Source organism: Fopius arisanus, unplaced genomic scaffold, assembly GCF_000806365.1.
Source record: "Fopius arisanus strain USDA-PBARC FA_bdor unplaced genomic scaffold, ASM80636v1 scaffold00073, whole genome shotgun sequence".
In the NCBI taxonomy this organism is placed as follows: Eukaryota; Metazoa; Arthropoda; class Insecta; order Hymenoptera; family Braconidae; genus Fopius; species Fopius arisanus.
In genome coordinates this window covers 64,457-74,184 of record NW_011887812.1, presented here as the reverse complement: position 1 = coordinate 74,184, position 9,728 = coordinate 64,457, and positions in this window count along the sequence as shown.

Sequence of the window (9,728 nt, the reverse complement as noted above, 5' to 3'; positions counted from 1 at the left end):
AATTGAGATACGACGATCTTCCTATGATAATAACACAACAAGTACATAACTGACAAAGAAGTTCGAAGTTCAAAAAAATGGGAAAAAATTGAGTGGAAATCAATATGAATAAGTGCATTATTTGATTATTGATTTTTCAAAAACTAGCAACAGTGAACTGGTTTATTAATTATTGAAATTTTTTCAATTTTTCAAATTAGAAGAACAGTTAGGATCAATTCCCCAAATGATTTTCCCTTAAAAAAAAAAGGTTTCGCTAATTACGTATGTTAAGTTTAAAAAATTGATAATCAATTGACCGGGTCTTCCCAAATTATGAAGCCTACTCCCTAAATTTCCCCAAAGTATTTCCTGATTATTTCATAGGTTAATTAATGATTGCCATTAATTAGTGCGCCCGATGACGAACGATGAAACGGGTATGCATGCGCGCACGCACGCGGCTGGAAATTGATTTAATTATTCAATTTATTAATTATCAACTCTTCGTCAATTCCCCAAATTATGAAATCTACAGAAATCGATTCCCCAAATGATTCTATGTAATTTTCAATTCAGAAAAATAAAAAAAAAAACAAGAAATTTTCGCTAACTATACGCTTTAATTAAAAACAAGTAGGCGACAACAATTATGTCATTGTGGAGGATTTAGCGAAATGTATAGGTATATTTTTTTGCCATCAATAAATTGATGGCGGGCTTCCGAATGATTTTAACAATATATTTTTCCTCGTGAGGTTGGATCTATTATGAATGTTAAATGGTCGTAGTAATTAAGCATCTATTAGACTAAAATTTTCAAATTTAAAAAACGCATTCGATCCTGATATTTTGAGCTATATAATCATTTTACACCAAAATTTGAATATCTATAAAACCAATTGATCAATTAAGCTCATTTTTCATACTATCCATTGTAGGGATAAACGGACGATTTCGTCGAAATTTGCAGTCTTAATAGCTTGATTTCTGTGCGGATGAGAGAGCGAACAACATTTTTTTTTTCAATAACATAAAAGTGTTATAGAACTATGATTACTTACAGGATGCATTTTCCAGTTTTTGATTAATTTCAATAGTGCCAAGCATGACGAAAAGAATGGAATTTAAAAAAATGCGTACAACAATTTGAACTGAAAAATGAACAAATCTAAATATCTCAAAAAGTTTGTATGGGCAACTATATATATTTTAATTGATAATGACAGGGGACATCGAGACAAAAATTTTCACATAAAAAAAAATGAATTCGGTTAAGTCAATTTTGAGATATTCCACATAATCATTTTACACTAAAAATTGAATATCTCAGGAACTAATCAGTCAATCCTACTCATTTTCAATACCATCCGTTGCAGTGATAAAAGGACAATCTCGTCAAAATTTAAAGTTGATATCTCGATTTTTGCGGGGGTGAGAGTGCGTACAACATTTTTTTTTCAAAAACATAAAAGTGACAATAACTATGATTTTTTCCAGAGTTCATTTTCAAATTTTTGATTGATTCCAATAGAGCCAATCATGGCGAAGAGAATGAAATTTAAAAAAAATGAATACCTTCATTAGTTTTGGAGAGATTTTGAAAAAACGATTTATAAACAAATCACGATTTCTCAAAAACGGCTTGACCGATCTAGCCGAATTTTTATTCCATAGTTAGTCTCAACTCTTACCTACTATTTGACAAAATTTCCAATTTTTTGGAATTTTTTTACCCACCTTTATCTTTTCTTAACTAAAAAATCGCCCCTGCCCAGGGGGCACCACGCACAGACATTCTCAAAAACTTTTGTATTTTTACATTTCAGACCATTCTACATCGTTTCCAAGCAAAATTAGAATTTTTTTTTGCAAAAATGAATAATTAATCAACGAGTTCTCCCCAAATTATAAAACCCTCTCCCTAACATTCTCCAAATTATTTCCAAATTATTTGATAGGTTAATTAATGATTCACATTAATTACTGCGCCAAGTATACGGCGATCACTGCACTGATGATACGCGAGGAAGAGGCGCGAAAAACGAAAATAAATTGAAAATAAAATTGAGGAAATATGACATTATGACGGTTACTATGGGAGGATATTTTTATTTAGTGATTCAATCGAAAAAGTAAAAATATCTTCATAAGGCTCACAGTCAGCTTATATAATGTAACTAAGGGCCGATTTCGCAAAAAAATTCTCGTATTACGAGAAAAAAAATTAAACACATTTTTGGAGTAGTTGTGTCGTGTATATTATACGCGGCAGCATCGGCATGTGACGTCACACCGGTATCACACCGGTAAAACCTCCACTTGGCCGATGCGCAGTCGCGTATCTTAATACGGCGCGCGTATTTTGGTTCGATTTCCCCCCAATGTCCCCCTTTTTCTATTGTTCCGATCCCGAGGCTTGCCGTTGCTGATTAACTTCACCAAATTCCTGGACTGATGTTTTCTTCTGTGTGATTTTATATTTGGGTGAATTTATTCACTCGCTGAAAAATCCGCAGGGCCGGAATAATTGGCAATAGCCCCCCACACGATAAATCTAAGTTATTCTTTAGATTAATTTAGATAATTTTACGGGCAATAAAAGCAGCCAGTAATTGAACGAACTGTGATAAGAGTTAGGCTTATTGCAGGATTAGCATTGGTACCGGACACCCTTCCCGCACCCCCCCGGAGAAAATCCCTCATCCCTCATTTCCCCGGTAACCATGGCCCCCAATCCTCGAAATGATACCCCGTGAGCATGAGTGCAGTGTCGAAAATAGATTAACAGAAACACAGGAAAAAATTATAGATAATAGATTAATAGGGGGACAGGAAGAAAAGTTTGAAAATAAAATTGTGAATAAATGGTTAGGACCAACAGCTCCACAACCATCAACAATAAAAAAAAGGGGATCAGGGAAGTTTTTTAGACAAAGGGAAGAAATGAGAAACCAGATCCCAACCCGGATAAATCAAATCCCACCACGCATGTCCTTAAAAATCCCATGTCCCTTTAACCTGCAACATACCCCGTATCGTCAACCCTCCCAAAGACAAACCCACAACCACGATACCCTGGCCCACATTTCCCCTCTCATGTCCCTGAAAATTCCATGCCCCATTAACCTTCAGCAGAACCCCTCCCCTTGTTCCATGAACATTTCCGTTAACTTTACAAAGTTATAAACCCGGAGCCCCTGAGGTTAGCGGGTGCAGAAATTTCCTATGCTACCTCAGTGAGGTACCTGGGTGTTAAACTGGACGCCAAGCTCTACTGGAGGGAGCCATGGGCAGAGACTGGGGTTTTAGGCCAAAGATCAGTCTGTGGCTATTTAAGATGGTCCTGCTGCCGCGGCTGACGTACGCCGCTGTAGTCTGGTGGCCCAGAACGAAGAGGGTGGAGATAACAAAAAGGCTCAAATGCCTACAGAAAAATTTCCTGAGGGCAGCGACCGGGGCCATGAGAACGACACCCATGGATACCCTAGAAATTGCCCTGGTCCTGCCTCTACTTGATCATCTTGTGGTGAGTAGGGCAGAATCATCAGCTTATAGACTCCTGTGCCAGGAGGAATGGATGCAAGCGGAAGCAGCACACGCCAAATTTGACATCCTCAAGAAAAATCCCTGGAACATCAGTCAAGATAGAATGACCAGGAAGTCCCAAATCAGAGAGACCTTTAAAACCTACATCCCTGAGAGGGAGAACTGGAAAACTGTCAAGATATTCACTTTCTCATAAACGACTATTCATCCACGAATTATTTTCTTCAAGTTATTGGGTGAAGTTGTCACTTCACCTCAGAATTATGGACAAGTATTGTATTTGATCTAGCGAATATAGTTTGAAGGCAAAATAATTGTTAACGAAGATTCCTCATGACGAAAGCATTGAAAACAAATTTTCCCTGATATTCCTGACTATTTCGAATGAAAAATCAATATTGATACGTCAAATTGATGGAAAGTCTAAAACTGTCGCTAGATGAGATAGTCGCCCTCTGCCGGTATTAGTCGAACCGGGACTCAAAGAGGGAGAAAATTCCAGTTAGCGCAGGTTAAGTGGATAAGACTCCTGTCCTGGCTCTTACTAACGAAGCTCTGGAGTCGAGGTTGTCGAACTCCTCGTCCATCACTCGTTACAACGGGCTTTGTTTGACGTAATGTTACACTATCCGAAAGATCGAGAACACTTAAAGCAGAAGTGGTCTGGCCCTGGATTGGCGCATAACCATATATCGTTATTGTATATCGTATAATACTATTGTACATTGTATAATACTTCCAGTCATTAAAACTACACTTTTGAAGCACCTTGACGGATCACGTACAGTTTTATGTATACGATAGTACATGCACAACTCTACTAATGATTAATCAATCATTAGCTATTAACTTTGCACGTTCCTAAGCCATATGTGCATAGCTTAAAGTCGATTGTACCGTGCAAATAAAAATATGTGCACAACTTTTTATTTTAAATTGATTCCATGTGTACGACTTTTACACAAAACGTTAGTTTTGATTTCGAGCGCCTATTTTTTTGTACACATCCCATCTCATGTGCACAGCAAAAAATAACACAGTATTCTTGATAGGGTAAAATTTTGTGAACGATTTTGATATCCACGTTGAAAAATCGAATGGGCATATTTCATTTGATTTTTATTACTGTGCACAAGTATAATTGTATATAATTCTTATGTACATGACTCATATAATGTCTAAGCACTATGTCTATGTCTATCTCTGAAATATGGTCAATTTAATGAAAATATTGATAATTAGGGTATCTTCTATTTTCCCTCTGCCTATTGAACATTCGCTGTGACCACGGAAAAAATTTGAAGGATGCTCTTCTTCAGATGAACATAAATGATTAATAAATGAATTCCTATTGCTTCTTGGGATGAAATAATAACCGCTCTCGGTGGAAAACCACAGTATTTGGCATGCTCAGAAGTATACTTGCAAATACTCTAAAATATGTCCGATGTCAGAACAAATAATTGCTAATTTTATATTATTCGACGATTGACTTCCAAGTATACCTGTTTTCTGTATTACTCCGTTTTTTAGTCGTTAGGTTGAAATTAGTATTTTTTTTATTCATTCACCGAAGATAGGAAACAAAAGTGAATCTGCTAAATAATTAAATACTAAATAATTCAGCAATTAATTACTTGAATAATCAATGATGGCATTGCAATAACTATGAACCAATCAGTTGTAAGTACATTAATCGGAAGGCGCCGTTGTGATAGTTGAGGGTACGTTGAAATTCCGAGTAGCCATTGGGCGGGTTTTCGATGTCTGACAATCATTAAAAAATCAACGGAAAATTCCAACATCAAAGTATAACGGCATGGGATACTAGAAGTACGTTGAGAATCCAAAGAACATTACAACTCGGCTAATTTTGAATCGAAAAGGTACAGCATGAAATATAAATTCTATTTAAAATTATAATTCGTTAAAATTCGTTGTACATAAATAAGGATATCGGGTTTCGCAGGCTGAAAAATCTCCAGCGCTTGCGCGAGGATATAGAGAATATTTTTATTTGGAAAGTGAAGATCGCAGGGTTCATGAATTTTTCCTCGAAAATCATTGAATTTTAATTACCTTTTCTGAAGATCCGCGGGTAGGGGCCACAAGGGCATAGTTTGATTTTACTGTACAACTTATTGGAAATGCGATAGTTAAATTATTATTATTTACACACTTTTTCCACTATTATACTTGCACTATTCTCTAGCTGTAAGACAATGAAAATATGCATCACCAAAGACAAAATTTGCCAATGATTTTCTCGTAAAATCATTGTTTAGCTGCCTCTGAAATTCTGAAGTAACTCTGTGGAACCTTCTACGTCTATAAATTTAACTTGATATTCTAACACAACTTCTTTTGAATCAAGGAATGCATTGACACACCATTTGTTCACATAGAATTCATGAGGTCTAAACAAAATTCGGGCTGGTCAAAAGGACTGCAGTGAATTTCCAAGTACACGTGACCGCCACTTAAAATATTATGAGATGGATAGAGCAAGAAGTATTACTACTGGTCAATCAGTAATAGAGTCTATGCCTGATTTTCCACAATACACGTTCCTAGTATTTCATTTCCCATCACCACTCATTCGGATTTGTTATTAGTAATCAGAATAGAGAATACCTTACCGGTTCTTCAACTTTAATACTTGAATAGAATCCGTGCCGTCGCTACACATGACACAAAATACGTCGCCAAAATACTTTGCAGCCGTTGCAGCATAAATTACTATTATTCATATGCCCGTTACATGTTAATGATAGAGAAGTGATCATCATTATATTAACAATACCCAGAAAATTAAAACTCAATCTGTTTCATGATTTTTCTAAATATTTGTTTCCCTTGAAAGCGGGAAGTAAGTCCATTCAGTGAATGTAAAAATTTGCAGGTGTTTTAACTCCTCTCTTTAAACTTTTTCTCACTTTATATTTTTTCCTGTTTCTTTCCTCTTGCATTTCAACCACATTGCTGTAGCTGAAACTTTAACCATCGCTGTAACTCAAGTCTGGACTACAACACACTCTGCTCTCTTTATCCATGAATTTTACCCTGGTGCACAAAGCTATCTCTTTGATCTCCGTTTCGCATCCTGCCGCTGCATTGCGCATATAGAATAAATGGTATCGGTCGTTTGCTGCCATGGAATCGATCATTTTTCGTTTCTTTATCTTTATAATCCAATATTTTCATTTTCATAATACGACACAATAAAGGTATTCAGTAAGTATACACATAGTCTTTCCCCGATTGTTCTTCATGCATTACGATCTATCTTGCAGCTTTGTTCAGTAATGTTTGATTTCTGGAAAATTTTAGGGGAAAAATTGGGATTTACTTCCTGATATTAAGGTTTTTTTTGCAGGTATTGGCAAAGATATCGGAATTACTTGAAATTCTAACATAATGTTATTGAAGCGTTCACAAATGCCTGTATACAAGTTGAGATTGATTCACAACACCATTTTAAAGTTATGAATTATTCAAGTTTTCAAAGACGACCTCTTATGGGGAAGATAAAAATGTCTGTAAAATAGTCCAAAATATAAAAGTTTGTTGAAATTTTGAAAATGTACGATTGAAGCAGATATAAAACGATGGTAAAAATTTCGTGACTACATTTTTTTAAAATTAAATCGTTTAAACAATATAATATTTATTCATGAAATCAAATGCAATATAATAATTTGCTATGGCTATTACTTGAACTAATTAACGTATTGAAATATTAACTGAAAATTAATTGCGATAAATATAACGAATTATAGGAAGGGTCAACTTCTGTTATGATTTGTGACCTTGGCCGGAGAATTAGTATATATAAATAGTTTCCGGCGAAGAAACGATATTCGAGAATTTATCCTAATCTCAAAATTAAGGGGAATTTCCAATATTTTAAAGGAGGACCTGAAGGAAAACGAGGGAGGGAGGTTGTAAATGATGACTCGGAGGGATCTTTATAGATTGACACTCTGTATTCCAAATTTCGTTACAAAAACATTAACACAGTAGAACATTAAACATTAAAACATTAACAGGAAACCATCCAAGCCTTTTAACTACTAATTAACTCGAGGGTGACGGTACTGCCAACTCACTTGCGGCAACGCGAAATAATATAACAAAAGAGGGGGTGAATCTAAACCTATAAAAGGAGAAAAGTTGGGGGGCCGACTGAAAAAAGTAAGAACTAATAGGGGGCTTGACTTACAACAAATAGAAATGAATGCAATAGAGGCTCACCGTTGGGAGAAATTATTACGGGGCAGGGAAATTCGTTGGAAAAGGGAATAAAAACAGGGCACTCACGGGGAATGGCGTCCTCAAGATCCTCTCAGCAGTCCTTGGGGATTTCTCCTCCTTCCTTCCTTCCGTCCTTATTCCTGGCTCCTGGGCACTGCTCCTTCCACACAATCTCGTCACCAAACTTCCTCTCCGCAAGATTTTTCGTTCTTTCCACGAAGGTCTCCTTTCTTTCCGCACAAGTTTCCTTTCTTTGAACACAAGTCTTCTTTCTTTCCACACAAGTCTTCTCCACAATAATTCCTTTTCACACCAAAATTCTCCACACAATTGTTCCTCTCCTCACAATAGTTTCTCTCCTCAGTAATTCCTCTCATTTTTAACCGGGGCAGTGACTCGTAGGGTAGCAGTGGAACGAGTAATGGGTGCCAATCATCCTGAATTCTTGTTCCCCGCTTATCTTGAATAATCGGCGGTCAATCGGGAGCACTTGGAAGATGGTCGTCTTTTTCCTTATTATTGTCCAGGGGGCTCAGCCGAGGGATGTCCTCTTCTTTCTGGATCACGTGGGGTCCTCTTCTTCTCGCTGATGAGTAAGTGCTGAGGTGAGGGGAAATAGGGACGGGGGTAAAGAATGGCTGTTAAGGCTAATATTAACGAAAACAAATATATCCATATCCCATTACGTTTCTATAGGAAGAAAAGGGAGAAGCTAAGTGAGAACAAACAACAAAAAACAAGTAGGCGACAACAATTATGTCACTGTGGAGGATTTAGCGAAATGTATAGGTATATTTTTTTGCCATCAATAAATTGATGGCGGGCTTCCGAATGATTTTAACAATATATTTTTCCTCGTCAGGTTGGATCTATTATGAATGTTAAATGGTCGTAACAATTAAGCATCTATTAGACTAAAATTCTCAAATTTAAAAAACGAATTCGATCCTGATATTCTGAGCTATATAATCATTTTACACTAAAATTTGAATATCTATAAAACCAATTGTTCAATTAAGCTCATTTTTCATACTATCCATTGTAGGGATAAACGGACGATTTCCTCAAAATTTGCAGTCTTAATAGCTTGATTTTTGTGCGGATGAAAGAGCCAACATCATTTTTTTTTTCAATAACATAAAAGTGTCATATAACTATGATTACTTACAGGATGCATTTTCCAGTTTTTGATTAATTTCAATAGTGCCGAGCATGACGAAAAGAATGGAATTAAAAAAAATGCGTACAACAATTTGAACTGAAAAATGAAAAAATCTAAATATCTAAAAAAGTTTGTGTGGGCAACTATATATATTTTAATTGATAATGACAGGGGACATCGAGAAAAAAATTTTCACATAAAAAAAATGAATTCGGTTCAGTCAATTTTGAGATATTCTACATAATCATTTTACACTAAAAATTGAATATCTCCGGGACTAATCAGTCAATCATGCTCATTTTCAATACCGTCCGTTGCAGTGATAAAAGGATAATCTCGTCCAAATTTGGAGTTAATAGCTCAATTTTTGCGAGGGTGAGAGTGCGTACAACAATTTAAACTGAAAAACGAAAAAATCTAAATATCTCGAAAAGTTTGTATGGGCGACTCTATATATTTTGATTGATAATGACAGGGGACATCGAGACAAAAATTTTTATATAAAAAAAAATGAATTCGGTCAAGTCCATTTAGAGATATTCCACATAATCATTTTACACTAAAAATTGAATATCTCCGGAACTAATCAGTCAATCCTACTCATTTTCAATACCATCCGTTGCAGTGATAAAAAGACAATCTCGTCAAAATTTAAAGTTGATATCTGGATATTTGAGGGGGTGAGAGTGTGTTGGAAATCCTGTCAGCTGACAGGCATTCCTTCACTCACACACGCACAGCTCACGCAACGCTCTCCCCACACACACTCAACGCCAACTCACGA